Below are 22,199 nucleotides of genomic sequence, written 5' to 3' on the forward strand. Positions count from 1 at the left end.
TCCATGACCAGAGTGAGGCCCGGTGACTCCAGTGGAAGAACAAGGCCTGTGGTCACATCTGGCCTGTGGCCAGCTGAGCCGATCACCCCCGGGTTTCTTCTCCACCCAACTGCACACATTGTTCGTTATGGCTTACGAACATTGGGACTGGGATTCAGGAGAGGAGAAGACCTTCCCAGGGACAATTCTGCAGTTCTGCCATTTGCTTGACATGCCTCTCACCAGGACTGATTTTTACAGACAATTCAAACTCTGCCGAGTGATGTTCATTTTAAGAGTGTCTACACCATCGCCTTGACTCATGGTTCTCATCTGCACAATTTCCTCAAGAGCAGTAAATGAAACCAGCTCAGAGCACATTCTGAAGGAGAGACTGGATCTCTGAAGGCCAACCACATCAGGGAGGGGGCCAGAGCAAGCATGAACTTGTTTCCTTTTGCAGTGAACCATTTCCTTTTGGTCCCAGTCTATTGACGGAGCCCCTGGAATAGGTCACATCCTCCTGGGTGTAGCATTGCCCAGCAGAAGTCCAGGAATTATCAACCAGTCTTAAAGCCTTCAAACTCTGGACTGGAGATTCTTGACCTTTTTTTGGTCTGTATGTATTTGGTAGTTTGCTGAAGCCCATAAACTCCTTCTTCCATGTTCTAAAATACTTTACAGAAAATACATGAGATTACAACTGAAACAAGTCATGTTGAAAGACAGTTATTAAAATTATGAAAAATGTTATATAATGTGTATGCTTTTTGTTAATATTAAATAGTAATCTTTTCTAGCATGTCGAATAACTACTATCATTTTGAAGAAATAAGTGTCAACAATATTTTAAGATGTCCGCAATAACTGAAAAACGATATGAATATATTTGTGACTTCTATCGGTGACAAAGGCAGAAGTACTGCTAATACCTACCGCTGTAGTTTGTTGCCTAGACGCATAAAGGAAATACAGAATTTGAGTCTGAGGTCAGTGAGAATAAAGATATGATTTTTTTTTCCCCACCCAAGTCCACAGACCCTAAACTCTGTTGTGTAAGAACCCCTGCTCTAGACCCATATAACCTCTTGCCTGCTGGACCTCTCACCCTGGTGTCCCACAGGCAATGCTAGTTCAAAAAGTGGAGGGAACTGGTCCTCCTCCTCTCCAGCCACACTCCTCCCTCTCTCCACAGACACGGCATCGCTGACCCAAGCCCCAAACCTGACAGTAACCTGAGCTGCTTCCTCCGCACTCACTCTCCTCCTTGGCGTTCCTTGTGTGCAGCTCCTTTTCTCCCCTCTGCCCCTGTTCCCTTAGTGGGGTCTCACCTGGAGGGCCCCTTGCAATTGTCTGCCTGCCTCAGCCTCCTGCCCTCCAGTGTGTCCCCTACACACCTGAGGGAGTGACTGTTCCAGAACACCAGTGTGTTCACAGTCTGAAGATGCTTAACCCTTGCGTGGCTGTAGGATAGAGTCCAAGCTCCTTAGCGCAGCACAGAAGGCCTTCTGCAGTCTGGCCCCCGCTGCTTTTTCATCCCTGTCTCTAATTCCCTCACCAACACTCCAGGTCCGCACCTCAAGGGACCTTACAGTCCTCTCTTTCACGTCCCAGGATGCTTTGCACCTCCAGGGACCCCGCTTTGAAACGCCCTTCTCCACCCTGGCCTCCTGGTCCATGCCAACTCATCTCATCAACCTGCATCACCTGTCCCACACCACCCCCGGCCTAGGTGTGCACACACATATACACACAATTGATGCACTGTTTTCTCCTTGGTTTCTTCACCACTTCCAGTAAATACTTCCATTAATAGCAACTGCAAGATCTTATTTGGCTCTTTTTTCTTTCATCTATCTTTTTCTGACAGGAAGGGTACTTCAAGGGCTGGTATCAGGCTTTTGTTTTTGTTTGTTTCCTCTTTGATTCTTTAACATTGAGTATAGTATGTAGCATGTATAATACGCTTAATAAATGCATGGACTTTTTAAAAGGTAAATAACCAAAGAGCAAATGAATCAGTTAGTGAGAAGAAAAAAAGTGCACTTGTAGTTTCTTGCATTTAAATAAGGTGTCAGTTGTAGCACTGACTCATGATAAAGAATACAGTGGGGCTAAAAACACAGAATCCCTGGCATCTCATTTATTCTTCAGCCCTTCTGTCATGCATGCTCCTCAGAGATGAAGGAACTAAGGGACGGAGGGAGCCTCTTATTCTGCTTCGTGTCTGAGGTTTGGTGGAGAGAATCCAGGACGCCATCTTTGGTCAAGCTGCTGACTTGCTAGGAAATATGTTCTGAGAAGTATAGGCATTGCTGGTCCCAGGAACTCGTGTTTTCCCGCCAGGGAGTGGAAATTCTGATTCCTATTTGAAATAAATTCCAGGCTTGGAGGTCATTGAGTAAAAGTCTCATGATGTCTCATAGAACAAAACCATCATTTTGGCTTTCTACTCTATTAGGTCTATGCTTAACTATCTTCAGGGACCAAATGCCTGACATTCTTCCTTAATGACCTGGTCCCTCACTCTCGAAACCTGTATTTCTTCTTTAAATGAGGAAGCAAATATGACCTTTTCGCTTTGTTCAGCTCTGTGCTCGGTATAGTATTATTCTATGGGTTAATAAAGAAAAGAAGATGTTTGTGAGTTTTTATAATCATTATTTAGGAACTGCTATCTTTGAAAACGTTATTGCATTAATATCCTGTTACTGTGTACCTCCAGCCAGCAGGATTCTCCTTGGCTGAAAACTGTATGTGGAGTAGGTTGGCAGAAGCAGTGGCCTTCAACTAAGTCACTAGAGCATTTGACTTCCTTGTTCGGAAGACCCTCATTATCACTAACAGGAGAATTGCTGCCAGTTAAAAGACAAATGCAGTGTTGCTACAGTCATTCATCACACAAGGGAGACAGTGACCCTTGCCATCCCTTAGGATGAGATGGAAAGCTTTGGTGCTCTCTCAGTTAGAATGGTACACACGCCCATGCCGACCCCTTCAAGTCCAGAGTCAGGGCATTGCCTGGAGTCACTTGACTGGGCTTTCTGCTTCTGCACAGAGGAATCTATACATAATCCAGTCTCCAGTTCCAAAAGTCCAAAGCCTTTCGTTGTCACCTGCCCTGTGAGAGACTTCTCATTCAGTGCTTTCCATACTTTTAAGGACAGGAGACAGCTTTTGCTAAATGCTGTTGGAATACATAGACATTTAGTTGCAGCTTCTTCAAAAACAAACAAAAAAAAAACCAAGAAAAAACAAAACATCTCCCACAAGAGCTAGCTATCCTTAGCGAGGTCTCCCCTTTTTCTTTTTCTGGAATCACAAAGCACACATTTCTCAGGCTAATTAGTATTTCAAAAGCAAGCTCAGAGACAAGGCAAGAAATCCAGAAAGTTTTTAACTTGTAGAACTGTTTTGTTTTTGATGTAGCCAAGGCAGCTTAAACACACCCTTTATCAGAAGCAGGAAGGCAGTGGGGAACAGCACATGCCCACAGGACTCTGGCTTTTTCTTTCTCCTTTCCTCTTCTCCTTCTGTGTGTTTCCTCTGTGTGATCTCATCCATCCCCATGGCATCGATGCTGATGAAATAATGATCTCCAAAAGCTATGACTTCAACCCTGACCTGACTTCTGAGCTCCAGTCTTGCATTTGATCTGTCAGTTGGATATCTCCATCTGGATAGCCCAGGAACCACAAACTGGGCAAACCCATAATTTAATTCATTCTCTCTCTGGTTCACTAGTTAGAAACTTCAAAATCATCTCTGACTCATTTCACTGCCCCACACACCCTCACCCACACACACCTGGTCAGCAAGCCCAAGTCCTATTGATTTGTGTCTCTAAAGTATCTATCAGATAGATCCCCCTTTCTCCCTTCCAGTGTCATTGTCCTAAATCAAACCCACACTATCTCTTACCTTGACTTTTACAGTGACCTATATGGTTTCCAAGCCTCCTCCCATCCATCCACATTTCAGACAACGTAACCTTTTAAAAATAAACTGTGATTATGCCCTTTCTCTGGGTCAAACTTGTTTAAAGGCCCCCCCCCCCTCATTGCCCCTAGGATGAAGTCCAGACTCTCCTTAGCAAGGTACACAGGGCCTTAGACCATCAGCCCAATCTCCATCCCTTGGTCACATTAGGAGTTCTCACACTTCTGGGCCTTCACATTCTGTTCTTTCTGCCTAGAATGCCTTCCTCACCCACCTGTCTGACTGGTGAACTCTTACTCATCTTTCAATGCCCAACATAAGTGTGAATGTCCCCTCATTACCTACTCCCAGCTCTAGAACTAACTGCTGCATTATCTGTGTTCCCACAGTTTATGGCCCAAACCTTAATAATAATACTTACACTGTGTTCTAGTTAGCTGTTTATTCATAAATGTTTCCGAATGAATAATGCATTCTAGATGTATAGTGAAGAGGAAAGGCATATGATCACACACACCAAGCTCTGCAGTCCTGGTCTTTTTTTTCAGTGATCCGAACCCCTGTTCTGCCTTACAGACAGTAAAAGTTTTATTTCAGTGTTAAAAGTAATAATAATAAATCATCTAGGCAGAGTCTTGACAGTTAAGGCCATAAGCTCATCTAACAATTGGCTGAAAGATGCTGACAGCTCAAGAACACATTTTCCTTTAGAAAAAAAATCTGTATTTATATCTCATGTCCAGATGAATGCATTTCCTTTTATTTCATTTATAATCAAATATATTCTAAGATTAAATAATTATTTTTGAGACTCTTCTGCCACATCTGTGTGTTAGAAGGCATGGTGCTGCGTGATATAACAATGAAATCTTTTTGTAGTAAACCTGGGATCACCAGGAACCCGGAGGCATTGTCAGCTATTTGTGATTCAGTCTATTAAAGTGCAGAGGCAGTAACTCTCATTATCGCTCATTTTGCCAAAAGACAAATTTAGGCACACAAAAAAAGTCAAGTTTGACTTAAAGGAAAAGAATTTGATCAGTGTGCTGTATTCCTTGCTCTAGTTTCTAGGACACACTTGCCCTCTTAACGAGGATTAAATGACTTCAAGTGGGAAGAGAACTGATTACTAAAGAAATAAGGATCTTGTTGTTATGTAAATGGGAAGACTTAAGGAAAAAAACACAAAAGCAAGGATGGACTGAGGAACAAAAATTGAATCAAACTGGAAGGTTTTTTCAAAATATCATCTGCCAGTTGTAAGTTCTATAGGACAACATGATTTTAATGTTCAAAATATCATCGTACTTACAAATAATTCCCTTTCTTGGTATTTTCATTAACATCTGAATATCTGCAACATGAAAATGAAAACCATCAATAAGCCTCAACTAAATTATAAAATCAAAGACTTGACTCTAGAATGAAGTTACTCATGGCCCAGCCTTGACCTACTGTGATAAATATCTATGGCAGGAATAGGAAACATATGGAATTTTTGCTGGTTTTTCCCTTCCTCCCATGCCCAAGGTCAACAACAACAAAGAATGACAGCACTTGCTATTGTGATCTGTATGCCAGTCTTCGATGGGGGAAGCCACCAATAATCTATCACTATTGACCAACACATGGTCAACATGGATGGTACACTCAAACTGGTGACTTTAGAGGTGGTTAATACAGGGACGCTTGCTAACCTTTGCCACTCCTAGGCCTGAAGGGAACAATTGGTTTGAAGAATCCAGAAGGAGTGGCTGTGTGGAATGGGTGTTTGACAGGAGCTGTGGCCTTTGGTGGTGAAGCAGCCAAGCCTTTGCAATCTGGCAGGGGGTGGGGACTGGGGAAATAAATACTCAGGCTTCCCTCTTCTCACCCCCTCCAGTCTCCTGCCAGCATGCTCCATTAATCAGGCCCAGTTGGTACAGTCTGTACTGGTCAGCCCTTGTTGCATGGTGTGGAACAGAGCAGAGTAGAAAGTAGATCTAGATGGGAGGATGGAATATATCTGACTGAGGACAGATTGCAAACATGTTGCCATTTATAGCTATCCGATTGTGCTGTCTTCTGCATGGGGGTGCGAAGACAAAGCAAAACAGCCTGGGCAGCTGATGCTAGCATACTGCTGAATTTCAAGTCTTCATTTTCCCGCTAGTTAGGCAGGAGTGAGCCTGCAGACTTCTGAGCAGGATGATGCAACTCTCCAAGCTTAACATTCTAAACCAACTGAGTTGTTGGCAAGAGAGTACCAGCCGATGTTGTTAGGAAGATGTGATAGACTATTTTGTTTCTAACATGTCTCAAGCAAAGCACCCAAGGAAAATTCCTCCATCTTCTCATCTGTCTGCAGATGGGATCCTTGTTTCTCTGGAGTCATCTGCAAGTGTTACTGATCCCCCATCTGAATCCCCAGCCAGAAGAGAAGTGTGAGCTTTCAGGAGGGTTTTTTCGTATCCAGTCTATATATTTTTGATCGAAACCTGATATCTTGACTCCAGAGCCAAGTGTCTTGTGATCTGCCATCACCCAAATGTGTTTTTAAGACATCATCTCAATGGTGTTTTCTTCTGCTGCAAATAGGATGTTGTTGGTTCTTTTCTGTTGTGGAAAATGTCTTGTATGCCAGTTTTCAAAAATAAAAATTCTAAAACTGTCCATGGAACATTCTAGGAGGACTCTAAAGAGTGGAGAAGGTCTTGTCCAAGTAGTGTTTGTGTTAGCATCTGGCCTGTGTTTAAGCGATCACATTAGGAAAGCAGCCTCTGGGATTTCAGCTTAATTAACTATAATATACACTATTCATGCAGAGAGGAATGGGGAAAAGTGAGGAAAACTGATATTAAAAATGAATGTAATGTAATGTATTGGCCCCCCCCCCCCCGCCACTTTGGTAAAAGGATAAGTAAAGCAAAAAGGTCCAAATATGTACCTATATATAATTTATCACTCTTTCTCATCTGGTCATTTAAAAATTTATTCAATAGATGTTTATCGTCAATGTGGTCAGTGTATCCTATTTACACAATGTTTCATCAGGAAAACTAAAGGAGAATCTTACATATTTTCTAGTTGCATTTAAAGACATTCGTCTCACTTTAATATTTAAAGACTACATATGAAAGAACAAAATTCCTCTCTTTGTTATACGTCATGTTTGAAGATCTTCCAAATCTTCATAAATAATAACCTTCCAAGTATTTTCATGAAATTTGTTTTATTCTCCCTGGGCCATGAAAATTACATGAGAGAAACAAAGGCTCAAAGCCATGGGACAGGAGCTAGGACTCCCCTCTTTTCTGTTACCTGCACCCCTGCCTTCTTGCTGACTCTCCTCACTCACGTTTCCTGCCATCCCATAAGTTGGAGTCAAATTTGGGAGGTGCTTGAGTCTCTGAATACTCAGTGGACCCCACTTGCCTTTCCTGTCAGTTCACATGGGTCCAGTCTACCATGAGAAATACCCCACATTCAGCAGGTTGGGGGTAAAAGGGTGATTAAAATATGGTTCCTGCCCTACAGAGCTTACAGTCTAATGAGGGAGTTAGAAATACACACACCCAACCATAGTTCAAAGTAATAATACATATAATAATAAGGGCAGAAATGGGAATCTTTATAAAAGAGAGGTGTCCCAAGGAAAAGCTGAATTCTGACCAAGGATGGATGAGACTGGAAGGCTTCATGGAGGAAGTGGCATTAAGGATGGGCCTCCACTAGAGGGGGTGGGAGCAGGGAGACCTTCAGCCACTCAGAACAGGGCCAGGGTCTAGAGATGTACCCATCACCCAGGGCAGAGGGAGGGCTGTGGGAGAGTCAGATCTCCGAGGGAAAGAACACAGTGGGAGAAGGAAAAAGTGAAAGGCAGAAGCTTGGAGACTGCCAACATTTAAGAAAGAGAGGCCGTTGAGGGGGCTTAGAGAAAACCATCAGAGACCGAAGGAGAATCAAGAGTTCAGTGGCAGGGAAGCTAAGGGATGAAAGAATTTCTAAAAGAAGGGATGGCTAATAATAGTTATGAAGCGAATAACAACTAACATTTGTGGACTCTTTACCATGTGCCAGGAATTGTATGAAAGCTTGAGTTAGGACTTGTACCCGGGCCTGACTGATACCAACACTCTTAACTCTGCAGATACTGAACAGAACGGAGACGCAGAGCACGCCATTAACCGTGGTGATGGGGAGATAGCAGTAGAAGGGTCAGGGCAGGTTGCAATAGAAGCAAGTAAAGGTGTCAAATTTAGCATTTCTTCCCAAAAGCTTGGCAATGAAACTTTAGAAATGGGGCAGTAACTTAGGAAAATAGGAAGTTTTTTTTTTTTTTTTAAATGGGAGCTATTTAGACATTAGCTTGAATATGAGCTTGAAAATGGGAGAGGAGGTTCCCAAGGAAATGAGAGGAAGTGGGATAAAGGACACATCGAAAAAGGTTATCGTGGGAACCATGAGGGACACTGCTTCCTGCCTCCGAGATAAGAGGAAGGAGAACAGGGTGAGCGTTGAGCAGATCTGCCGCCCAGGGTGGGGGAACTGAGGAAGTTGGCCGAGGATGCCTCCATCTCGCCATGGTGCTGATGAAACGGGCCGGGAACGCTGCAAATAGAGAATAGAGCGGCCGCTGTAGACCGTGTGCTCGGAAAAGCTGACCTGTAAAAAGTCATAAATGTCCACTTGGAATAACTAAGGAGTCTATATGGGGACAGAGAAGGCAGAGCAGGCAAACATCACCGCCATGGGGTAAGATGGAAGTTGTTTTTGAAAGTAAGGAATCCCAAAGACCAAAAGAAAAAAAAAAAAGAAAGAAAGAAAGAAAAAAAGCAGATTCACATTCCAGTTGAGTGCCTAGACTTCTCTTACTGATTTTTTTTGGCTAGGAAAACAGTAACCGAATAGTTTGGGCGTCTATATACCAGAGGGACCTCTGATAAATTAAAAGTCACCTTGGCAGAAGGCAAGGTTCTGAATGCTGGTGGTGTAACAAAAGGTCCTTTGTAGCATAAATCACACAGAACGAATGTCTGAAGTAGGAGTTTCTGAATTGCCTGGAGAGCCAGCGCAGGGACAGAGCAGGTAAATCCTTTCTCACGTACTGACACAGCATATTCCTTTCCTAACGGACTGTAGAGCAAAGTATAGTGAGAAGAGCATGGCCCTGAGCTCAGAGAGCCCGGGGTTCAAGTCTGAGTCCTCTACTTACCAGCGCATGGCCTTGGGCAGGTTACGTGCTCTCTGAACCCCATCTATACAGCGGAGATAAGAATACCTACCGCCCAGAGCTGTCAGGATGGGATAAGGTCACCCATCCTGTTTCCACTCCTTTCCCTACCTGCCTGGAAAATCTCAGATTCTAAGTTGTGGAAAAGGGTGTATTTATTACATCCATCATAGTTCTATAGAGTCCTCTCTCTCAGAGATTTAAGCAGCTCTCTTTTTTAAACAGAAGAAAATATTTTATTTTTGCTAAGCAGAGAAAGAAATGATCAGGGTCAAGTCCAGTGAAAACCTAGGAAAACTGCGAAGATGCAGGCACCTGCCTGGAATCCCCCTGGGGTCTCCTTTTGGTCCACTATCGCCACTGCCTTCTCCAGAGCATGCTCTCCTAAACATCTGAAAAGAGATTTGGCAGAGAGGGGGAGCCTCGCGAAGAGGAAAGGCAGGCCCTCAGGAAATCAAGGTTTCGTGTCTCTTCCCCACCCCCCGGCCCCGCCCCCCGGGAGGGACAGAATCAGGTGTGTGAGACTTCCTCAGAACCTTCTGATCTGCTTGTCAGGAATGTGTTTCCAGAAAGACAGGCCTAGACTTAGGATAGTGGAGCCCTCTTCTTCAGAGTGTGGTAAGTTAGGCACAAAACTAAGAATAGCAGCACAACCCTCGTCAGGTTTCCCAGCCACAAAATTCTCAACGTTGACATTCCTTAGTTTCACAAAAATGTTGAGAAGTAACCTCGTTGCTAGAAGCGCACACTATATCAGCAGGAAAATGGAAGCGATCAGAGACCTGTCCCAAGGCACAACCTTACACCTACCAACCCATCTCCTTCTCTCCTGTGGCTGTCATGACATGGCCTTGCTCCTGCCCGTGGCCTGTGTCTCCATCTGGGCACGATCCCGTCCCCTCAGCCCTACCTAAGGATATTTTCTCCAGCAATTCACCCCATCTCCTGCACCTTCAAGTCTCCCCTCTCTACAGAATCATTCCCTCCAATATGCAAACATGCTATTAAGCCAGCCATCTTAAAAATAACCCACTTCCTCTTCTAGTTATACCCTATTTTTCTCCATCCCTTTAGAGAAAAGACCCTGGAAACTGGCATCTGTTCTTGCAACCTCCAGTAGCTTCTCTCTCCCTCTCGCCTAAACCCACTCAAGGCAGGTTTGAGCCCCACCCCTCCCCTGACATTGCTCAAGGCCTCCAATGAGCTACAGGATTGCTAAATCTAATGTAACCTCTCAGACCTCATCTTGATTGACCTACAAGCAGCCTTTGACCAAGTCAATGCCCCTTCCTCCTGGAAACACTTTCTTCTCCTGGCTTCCAGATTCTCCGGGTGTTCCTCCTACCTTACTGGTCAGGGTCTTCTTCGTCTCTCCAAACTCTAAATATTGGACTTCCCCAGAGCTCAGCACTTTTTAATTACATTTACTCTCTTGGTAAATGTTTCCGGTTTTATAGCTTTAAGTACCATCATCTCTGTACTGATGACTCCCAAAATTGTATGTCCCACAGGAGCAGAGATTTCTCTGTTTTTTTCACCACGTTATCCCAGCAATTAGAACAGTGCCTGGCACATGGTATCTGTTGAAAGTTTGAATGAATGGATTTTATTAATTGAATGTATTTGAATAGCCAAAGAAATGGTCATCAAATTTTTAAAAAGGTGTTTGGGGAAAAGGTGGCAGAATTCTAGTGATCTGGAGTATTTAAATTCATGCCAGAGATATCACCCAGTAGAAACTGTGCCCATGGTCACTGAGAGTGAGATAATCAGAGATAGCATTTTCTTAGCTGCATGCTGTTGGCAGGTCTCCAGCCAGAGAGCTTCCTGCTGCCAATGAAGAACCAGCTTTATGGTTCTAACGTTAAGAATAAAACTGTGATGGTCACGTTTACCAAGCAAGGACTCCTGGACAGAGCGGCATCATTCCTTCATGATTTATAATATCAAAGTGATGGAATAACATCTTGGGGCAGTGAGGAAAGGCACCATGTTATGATCTTGGTTATGGTTATGGATATGGATGGGAAAATTTGTTCTGTCAAGTTTGTGACCCAGTCACATTGCTGGGACTCAGAAACGTGAACTGAATTAGACTGAATGTTTCTTTTGTATGAGTGAAACGTGGCCTCCTTTTTTTTTTTGATGAAGGAAGCTGGCTTCAAGCACCAGGTACGAGAGATTTATGGATAATAAATATGATTTAGCAGCTGAAGTTATAAAGAAATTCAAAAAGTTTTTTCTTCAAAATATTCATTAAATGACTAGCTTGTGATATTAGGTAAGTATCTTGGCTTTTTGGAACTATGGTATCTGCATACAGTATGGTCACTAAGGTCAATTTCTACTCCTTGGACATGATATCATCTAACCCTTTTTCCTATTAAATAAGACAAGATTTGTCCTCTATAGTTCATCATTTGCTTATGAGGATCAAATGAGATAATATTTCTGAAAGCACTTGGTAAACTAAAACACTTTGGCCGTGTAGAGCTTTTATTATTACTATTCCCTATTAGTTTGATAAGCTGTGTTCAGAATGTTATTGTCCCCAAAATATTTTTAGGAAAAGAGAAAACTAGTGAAGAGCAAATTTGACTATGTTAATACATAAAGTACTTGGATAATTGTCCTTTGAGTTCTTTTAAAGGAAAGTAATTTTTTAAAGCAATATCAGTTATGATTATTTTGGTTGTATGTGACAGATGACATAACTCAAATCAGCCCATGTAAAAACTTGCATGAAAAGTGGAGAGTCTGAGGAGTATCAGCTTCAGGTGTGGCTTGATCAGGCTTACATGATGTCACTATAGACTGATTACTATCCTTTGTTTCACATCATCTTCCTCCATACCAGGTCTAATCTCAAGCCTTATGTAGTCATAAAGTCATAACTTCCAGCAGTTCCCAAGGCTTCATCCTTCCAAGTTTGAATTCAACAGGAAATAGTAAAGCCTTTGTACATCCAGTACTAGAAAGTATCCAGTGATTCACACATAAACATCCTGAACCAATTTCTGTGATAAGGAGAAAAACAATATGTTGATTGATTTAGGCCTGGGTATAAGCTCTATCCTAAGGCCAGGAGTGGAGCTCTGTTTAGTCCTTCTGGACTAGAAGAGAGTAGAAGTAGATCCCCCAACCAAAATTGGCCCATTGACCCAGGAACAGAGGGTCATTGCTGAGGAGGCAGGCCACGTGTAGACATTTCCTAAGAAAAATATAGGCATCACGTCTTGCCATTGCTACTGTACCGTCTCTCCAGTTGCCAAGAGAGCAGCACATCCTTTTACTGAGCCAACGAGCAGGCCGTAGGGAGATCACGTTAACTTTTGTTAATAGAAAGCTCTGAGTTTGCAGAGTAGAACCAAATCTCCTTCAAGAACCTGTGCAGTCAGCTGTGTTTACCTTGTCCTCGCTTTCAGGTAAAGCTGGCTGGAACAGATAGGCCAGGCCACTAACAGCCATAAAAAGTGCTGTATCATTCACAAGTTTCGGTGTGGACGTTTTCCGGGGCTCCGGCATCCCTCTTGCACAGTTCAAGGGGGAGAACTCAGTCTATCTTCCTAGAGCAAATTAAACACAACTTTGTGGGTTTGGTGGTTAGCTGCCAACGAGAAGACTGATCCCTGAATTAATAGTTCATGACAGGATGACTCCGGAGTTCTTGGCTGAAAGCAGGGTTTCCAATACTAATGTTCCTTATGGCAAGAAAAGGCATCTCCGCTAAGTGGTCCATAGTCACGGGCAGTATTTGCATAAAGGCTCAGCTCTATTATTTTATTCAACTCTAAGATTCCCAAGATGAAGGAGACGGTTGATACTCAGCATGAATATGGTAATGTAGCTGAGCCGCTACAAACCCTGTAAACAGTTTAACTGCGGAGGATGTACCATCAACGTGACAGGTTTTCACATGAGATTCCACTCTCCTATGAATATGAATTTCCCTCTGTGGCATATGAGAATGGAATCTTATAATGGAAGCCCTGCTACAAGGAGATTTGGTTAAGCTGTCAGACGGTTAAATAAACGGTCTCTTACAATTTGTTTATACCTCTACTGAGCACATTTCAATAAAGAAGAAAAATTTTCACTGCCTAAAGGGAGATAGGAAAGAGATTTCTGAGTCTATGTTGGTGGCTGACCTTTATCTCATTTCAGGAACTTAATTTTTCTGAACATTGAGGAGAGAACAGTAAAATAGTTGTTTTAAAGATTCGGGAGCGGGGAACCCACATCTGTTAAAATAACTAAGTGAGCTCTTGTTAGCCAAATCAGGGTCTTTCTCACAATGATTTTTATTGGAAATAGAAATCAAAGTCTGTACTGTCAAAAAAAACCTTTGTCTTTTTCCTCCCTTCAGTGTGATGCCTCTTGATTTAATACGACACTGAACCATCCCTCGTGTGAAGATTAAAGAACAGAAAAGAATGAAAAATCCTAAGGTAGGAAGTTCACATTATTTTCCTTGCAAACTGTTTGCCTGCCTAAAAATTTTGTTGTTTTTGGTTTGTGAGATTGCTAAATTTTATCCCAGCATACTTATCACCAGAACCACCACAGGAAAATTTGACTAACGATGAAGTCTCAAAAGCAACTGCTCCAGCTAATTCCAATGTTTTCAACAGCTAGAACCAGCTGTTCTCCATAAGAGACTTGTCTCTGGCTGTGTCTCTATTCCTGTATACAAAACTCGTGGGAAGCGATTGGCTGAAGCATGCCAGTGTAGCCCTTTATTTATTTATAATGGGACTGGCAAACACATCCAAAGCAAGCTTTTCCTTGGAAAGTTCTAGGGGTACAGTCATTTGCCATTTGTCAAAGACAGGCGGGTGAGTGTTGTGGCTAAGTGTTCAGAGGCGGGGATCAGATAGATCTACCTAAGCTGTGTGACTTTATGCAAGTTACTAAATCTCTCTGATCTCCAGTTTTATCATCTCTAACATGAGGATAATACGAGTATCTAACACAGCATTGTCTTGAGAATTAAATAAGGTAGTGGGCATAAAGATTTTAGCATAGTTTCAGACTCAAGTGCTCACTAAATGTTAACTATTATTACTCAATTTATCTTAAATATTTCCTTTTGCTCTTATGAGTTGAAAACTGTAAAGACAGCAAAAAACTATAATAACATTGGAAGATGCTTGCCTCCATGTTTTCAGAGATGAAGATAACCAATCTCTTCTTCTTTAAAATATAAAATATTAGAAATCCAAGGTTTTAATCCCAAGAGCCATTAGATGTAGTGTGGGATTTTAATTTAGGAGGTAACATAAGGCTTGTTCTAGGATTACCCTAATGGAACACAACAGTTGTTTACTTTTACTTTGAATATACTGTTGCAGAAAAAAACTTCTAAAAAGTATTGGACACTGCTGTGAAGATAAAGTATAAGTGTAAAAATTTCCCAATCATCACACACACACACACACACACACACAAACACACACAATCTGAAGAACTGAATTTTCTCTCTGACCAGAACAGCTACCTCTTTGTGCTACTTCTGGATTTGCTGAAATGTTTCTCTTTATGGTGGTACATCTGAAAGGGGGTTTTAAAAGCATACAGCTTTGTCTTCACGGACTTGACAAGAGCCAGTCATATCCTGGGGACACAGGGAAGGGCCGAGGGCCTCTGTGGCTGAGATGAGCCTTCCTGAGATGAAGGACCCAGTTTCTGGGGATCATCAGGCAGGGCCTGCAGCCGATGGAGAAGGAGTACCGGGCAGCTGGGGCTGGCCACACGAGTCCATTTTGCCTGGCTAACAGGTTGACCAGATATCCTCTCCCCCAAATGATGTAAAAGAAATTACAAATGCATACATGCACTCTTGAAAATTATCCTGTGGACACAGGAAAAATAATAAGATTTCCCTTGCCCTTATTTTAAGAGAAAAATATCCTTCCCCTTTCCTTTTTGTGAGACAGATCCATCAGTAATATTAAGTAGGGAAAATAGGCGGTGAGATAAAACAAACTTTTATTTCCTTGGCCAATGAGCTTTGAGTAATTGGAATTTGGGGGAAAGAGTTAAAACGGAAAATAAGTAAAAACGGAAGGCTCCTCTGCCTTCCTTTTTTACCCTGCACATTCACAGCAGCTGATAGGGTGGCCAAGGCAGGACGAGTGATGGGCAGTGACGGTGGAGTCCTGGTCTCAGGTGGTGCATGGAGGGTCACGGCGGCTATGGCCTGCAAATGGAAGGAGCAGGTCATTTAACAGTGTGGGGCATTGCTAATTAGTGGCAAATTTGGCTGGTGTCTGCCTGTGAGACTCTTGAGCTGACTCCGGCCCCATCTGCTCTGAAAATAATGATGAACAAATTTTACGCAAATGCTTTTCTTTCGCAGGGAACTCCTATTTGGTCTTTCACTGGAAAACGAACTACGAAGATTTGTATTCACATCGTTGCAATTATTTTTTTGTTTGTTTTAATGTACAGGGGATGTTCCTCCATGATGTTTCTGTCTTGGGGCTGGTTAAAAAGCCCACCAATTTGAGGAGAGTTCTCCATTTTCTTTGTTAAGCTGATTCTCCCTCAAAACCTAAATCTGCGGAAAATATTTTAGAAAAGGAGATTTACACTTAGCCCTGCAGGGTCAAATAGCTTCCCTGTATTCCATCTGCCTCTGTTCATCTTTTACTACTGTACAGGAGCCATGCCTCCAAAAGCTGATTTATTGGGAACTCACTTTTCTTAGAGAAAATGTCGGGAGACCCTCCCTATTCCTACAGTGGTTTCTGACATGGGAAACTCATTTCCTCTTGTTCCTATGTGTATGTGTTTATTTATTCTTTAGCCAGGCAGCAATTGCTCACGTTTTCCCATTTAATCACAGTTATCTGGGATTAAAAAACAGAAAAAAGTAAATAAACAGGAAAACACACACACAAAAAACAACAGCACGCAACTTTTCTCAGATCCCATGTATGGATTCCAAAAAATAACTGAGTAAGCAAAGACACTGATCTTTATAGTTGATTTACAATGTTTTGTTCATTTCTACTATACAGCATGATGTTTTTCATTTTTCCTCCCTTTTCCTAAAGGGCTGAGCAGAGAAGTATCCAATCCCTTTATGTGTGTATGTATGTATTTTTGATTATTCTTGTGTCACCTAATCTCTTTCTGGCTTTTCTTGGAGCGTTCATGCATAATTCTCATTAGCTGAAAGCTCCTAATAATGCCCAGCAACTCATTTTCAGCAACATTAAAAATGAAAAATCCAGTAAGAGTGCAAGAGTCTTGTACCACTTGCAGCAAATAACTATTTCTTTGTTAATTATGTTGTTTTGGTCTTATTGCTATGAGAAGGATTTTGCTTACACATCCATCCACTCTGTAGCCCAGCTTAATGAAAGCTCTGCAAGAACCTTTGCTGATGGATGCACCTTTGAGTTTACAAAGATTAATGATTTTAAAAGTGACTCTGCAGACCACTAGCAATGAAATTGACCATATCCAATTTTGAAAGCCCTAAGACCTGAGAGAAACTGCATATTAACAGTGAAAAGGTAGCATGTTGCTGGAGATGTGAAGCCCAAGCTGATATTGGTCCAGTGAAGTGTTGCAGAATGCAGCAGTTTAGGTTAATATTGTCGTACTAGGTCAGAGGTCAACCTGGACATGAAACGTGTGGGCAGCCTTAGGAGACACTCATTTGCAACTCTTAAAGAACTAGTGACAGGACAGTGACCATATGATTAGACTAGTTACAATGATTATTTATTACGTCCTACTGGCATGAGATATGAATGAAAAGAAGGAAGTAGTTGAGGTTATTATCTTGCTTCTATTGAAGTAATTATAATGGTGACCATAATACTAGCTAATATTTATTGAGTGTTTGCTATGTTCCAGGCACGAGGCTTAACATTTAGTACACATTATTTTATTTAATTCTCACCAGAACCTTGGGTGGTACACGCTGTTATTATTGCCCACATTTTACAATGGAAGAAACTAAAACTTAGGAAGGCTAAGTAACTTGCTTGGTTTAATCAGCTGTCAAGTAATGGATGTAAGAGTTGAACCTCCATCTATTTGATTCCGAAGTAAAAGCACTCAGTCACTGTCTTTTACTGCCTCTTGATAGAACACTGCTGCTCTATTTTGTAGGGTCACATGACTGGGAAGGGGTAGCCAAGATGGCTGCTATGACCAAAGCTTTAGTCACTTGAAGGTCTTTTAAATAACATCTCCAGCTTCTTGTGAGAAACTCTTTGTTTAACAACCAACTTAAATTCCTTATGCTGTCCTTTCAAACTTTTAGCTGTCATTTCCTTCCCCTGTGCAATTAGAAGCTCAAACAATGGGGTTCTCTACCTTCTTCATAGAAAATAGAAACAAAGCTAAGTTTTATGGCCTCTATACTTCCTTAGTTAGCATCACCAAGCTCCCATCCAACTCTCAATGACACCCTTCCCGTTGAAACATTTGGGCACCTTCCTGGTCGAGGTATGTAACCTGTGGCCCTCAACCAAGTGACAGTAAATGCTAAGGTGCAAATCCCTGCAAAGTAATGTGTGTAGAAGTAAGAAGTAAATCACTTTCTGTTCTCATGTAAATCAATTTCCCCTTCAAATATTACAACACAGGATTTGTAATTCAACTTGTAATTCAAGTGTTTTCTCAAGTACAGTTTCTCCTAGTCGTCATGAGTTAAAGGGAAAAATGCTATTTTGAAGACTTACTTTTGTGAGATCTAAAACTTTTTATGCTCTCCTGTTTCTCTTCTCTTCTCTCCCCACTCCCCATCCCATTTAGCATTTCTCAATGGCTCTATTCTCAGCAATATCACGTTTAAATTGAACACGTGCTTTACAGTAACAAAAGCTAAAGAGTGGTGTTTGTACTGGATTGATTTTCAATTTCTTTTCAAGAAAAACTAAGAAAGCTTGGCTCAAAATAAGGGCAATCAGAATAGAGCATTCTGACAATTTCTCTCTCAACACTCAGTGCTTGGTTTGAGTGCTTTATCTTATCACTCTGTGAATCTTAAGACTTGTTTTGGACTCTAGTCTCACCTGTACTACCCCTTGGACTTAGCAGTCTCAGTCGTGGCCAGTCTCCAGGTGAATTCTATTTATGTGATATAACATCAGAAAAACAAAAGTCATTTGTCATTTCAAGCACTAGAAAAGTGTGCCATGTCACTTGACTGTAACCCTCTCTTTTCTGTACTTCTCCCCCGGTCCATTAAGTTTCAGGGCAGCTAGAATACCCAGGACTAAATGTTCACTATAAATGAAGCTCCCTCAAGTCCAGAGAAAATAAAATAGAACAGACAAATGAGTTCTTCAGTCTTTACTTGATAGCTTTATCGGTTACAAGAGCCAAATGAAACTGCAGGTTTGCATTTCCATCTCATGGAAGATGGCATAATTTTTTTTGCAGCCACGTCACGGTTCATCTAAATCTGAATATGTGAGACATAAGAATCCTGAGTTGGATTTTCTGGCTTATTTCTATAGCAACTGGAGTACAGTGCTATATACAGGGAGCAACTCTTTAAATGTGTGCCAACTTCAGCACCTCTCAGCCTTACAAAGATGCTGGAACGTTTAAGAAGATCCAGAGGGAGGTAGATGAGAATGATGAGCACGAGAAGGCAAAGGTGATAGGCTGTTGCTGATATCTTAGCTGCCGGGAGCCTCTGTAAGTTATGAGAGTGTGAGCTGGTATCAGCTGCTGATTGCTATGGAAAATTTAAGGGGGATTCCAGTGAATCCACCAGAAATAGAACATTTCTGAGACACATTAAAATATGTAGCTGGGGGCTTCCCTGGTGGCGCAGTGGTTGAGAATCTGCCTGCCAATGCAGGGCACACGGGTTCGAGCCCTGGTCTGGGAAGATCCCACATGCCGCAGAGCATCTAGGCCCGTGAGCCACAAATACTGAGCCTGCGCGTCTGGAGCCTGTGCTCCGCAACAAGAGAGGCCGCGATAGTGAGAGGCCCGCGCACCGCGATGAAGAGTAGCCCCCACTTGCCGCAACTAGAGAAAGCCCTCGCACAGAAACGAAGACTCAACACTGCCATAAATAAATAAATAAATTAAAAAAAAAAATATGTAGCTGGAAGCATAACTGCTATTGAAAATTAAAGGATGAAGAACCGTGACCAAAATTTGATAATATCATTTAATTCAAAAATATTAAAATATGCACAGATGACAATCAATAGCACCGCTAAAATGTTTGTTCACAAATTAAAGAAGGGCTAGGATGGGGTATTGGTTGAGCCTGGGCAAAGGAACATGGAAAGGGAAGTAGCAAAACCACACAAAAAAATGTGTTTTTATATTTTATGGTACTTCAGCCTTGCCGCCTTCCTTTTCCCCTCTGAGTCAGTCACGGTTTGAAAGCTGGGACTTAGAGGTCTTGAGCTCTGGAGACAAAGTAGCAGAGAGAAGAAGTAGAAGGAAGGAGCGAAAAGGTTTTACAAATCAAATATGCATTTGGAACCATAGGCTCCTCTTAAAACCAACAACAATCATTCCTTAGGGAAAGTGGCAGAGTGGAAAGGCACAGAAGTAACAGTTTGAGTCCTGGCTCTGTGACCGGGGCAAGGAACTGAACCGTTCTGAACTGTGGGCTCTTCATCAATCAGGGCGAGATCAGGCATCTACTCTCCCCTCCTTGGGAAGATTCACTGAAATAAGGGCTGGGAAGGTACTCCATGCTCAGCGGGCCCCTGGGATTGTGGTGGCTGGGTTTACTGGGTAGTCTCATTTCCTGGGGCTGTCATAAGAAATGATCACAAACTGGGTGGCTTCAAAAACAGAAATTTATTTTCTCACAGTTCTGGAGGCCAGAAATCCAAAATGGACGTGTCAGCAGGCCAGGCTCCTCCAAAGGCCCTAGGGGAGAATCCGTCCTTGCCTCTTCCAGAATCCGATGGCTCTAGCCATGTGCCTTGGCTACCTTGCTGCAATCTGTCTTCACATGTTATGCTCTTTTGTGTTTCTGTCTTCTCCTCTTCTTGTAAGGACACTTACCTTTTGCTTCAGGGCTCACTCAGTTAATCCAGGATGATTTCATCTCAAGATCTTTCACTTAATTACATCTGCAAAGACCCTTTTTCCGAATAAGGTCACATGCAGAGGTACTGGGGGTTAGGACTTGGACATATCTTTCGGGGGGCCACAGTTCAACCCACTGCACTGGATTTCCAAGTCCGAAGACTTGTTGGTCATTCACAGCTTACTGTGAATTAGGCAAACCAAATAACAACTGTACGTGAAGAGTGATGAGAGTTTTGCTCTGTTGAGAATTGAAGGAGAGCGGTTTTGGAGCCAGGGTCATTTTGGAAGAGGGAAGCCGAGAGTGGGGTTGCCCTGGTGGTGCTGGTGATAAGAGTCAGGGACACTGTCCTGGCATTGAGGGAGGGGCATGGCAGGAGCAAAGGGGATGGGAAGTTAAAGACAAACATCACCCTCCTTACCTTCCTTCCCAGGGCCCTGGTGGTTGCTTCTGTGCTGCTCTGGAACACTTCTGCCACTTGGACCTTAGGTCTGGCCTGTTACGTAAACGTGAAGTGAGATACCTTGGCCTCCCTAAAGAACAAGCGCGCCTTTGAATCAGGTAGCCAACCCCCGTGGCAGCTGGAATGATTGTGCACGTACATTAATAAACTCTCAGGGGAGTTCCTCATTGTGATGAGTGCAAAGCAAGGGTGGGTCTGGATTCCAGTCGGTGGGAGGATACTCTCTGTTAGCCCCTCACACTCCCTGCCTAATCCTGCCGGGAGCTGCAGCGAACGTACAGCATCTCTTAAACCAGTAATTCCTTTCTTAAAAAAACTTTATTGAAGTATAGTTGATTTACAATGGTGTGTTAATTTCTGCTGTACAGCAAAATGATTCAGTTATATATATATTCTTTTTCATATTTTTTCCATTATGGTTTATCACGAGATAACCTGTGTTATACCGTAGGACCTTGTTTATCCATCCTATATACAATAGTTTGCATCTTATAATCCCAAACTCCCAGCCCTTCCTTCCCTCCCTACCCACCCCCCCCCCCCTTGGCGACCACCAGTCTGTTCTCTATGTCTGGAGTCTGTTTCCGTTTCATAGATAGGTTCATTTGTGTCGTATTTTAGATTCCACATATAAGTGGTATCGTAAGGTATTTGTCTTTTTCTCTCTGACTTACCTCACTTAGGATGATGATCTCTAGGTCCATCAATGTTGATGCAAATGGCATTATTTTATTCTTTTTTATGACTGAGGAGTATTCCATTGTATATATGTACCACATCTTCTTTATCCATTCATCTGTTGATGGACATTTAGGTTGTTTCCATGTCCTGGCTATTATAAATAGTGCTGCCATGAATATAGGGGTGCACATATCTTTTCGAATTATAGTTTTGTCTTAAACTAGTAATTCTTGACCTCGTTAGGGACCTCACCTTGGCAAAATCTGCCAGTAGGGCCTTAGGTGATCTCTGGGGGTACTTTTACTGACTTCGACAGCTCTGCCTATTCCTAGCACTCCTGGAATAACTTTCAATTCCAGAGGGCAGCTTAAGAAGAGGGATCTGGACTCTAAAGCTCTTCCTTGTTCTAATATCTGTGATATACATTCATTTATTCTAAATCATAGCTAATATGCAGTGAACATTCAGTTACATTGTAAGCACAGTTCTAGGTGGTTATGATGCCTTTTTTTTTTTTTTCAGTTCTTACAAGAATCTTGTAAGGTGGATATATTATTGTCTCCACTTTTTAAGGTTAAGAAACTGATGACCAGAGAATTTCATTAACTTGCCCCAAGTCATACAGCTGGTAGGTGGAAGCTCCAGAAATCAAATCCAAATGCCTCTAACAGCAAGGCCCTTGCTGTAAGCTGCAGCCCTGGGAGGTGGGGGGTGGTGGGGGGTGGGTCCATGGGGCAGCAGTTTGCACAGTAGAAGGAACTGGGGAGGCGTGCAGACAAAAGGAAGTTTCTCACAAGGAAGAAGCGCTCAAAGACCTAAGAAGTGAAACCAAATTTTCAGACTATGTGGCGGGTTCAGTTCTGTCACGGTTCAGCACCCTGCCGCCTATGTGC

Source organism: Balaenoptera ricei, chromosome 2 (genome assembly GCF_028023285.1).
Source record: "Balaenoptera ricei isolate mBalRic1 chromosome 2, mBalRic1.hap2, whole genome shotgun sequence".
NCBI lineage: Eukaryota > Metazoa > Chordata > Mammalia > Artiodactyla > Balaenopteridae > Balaenoptera > Balaenoptera ricei.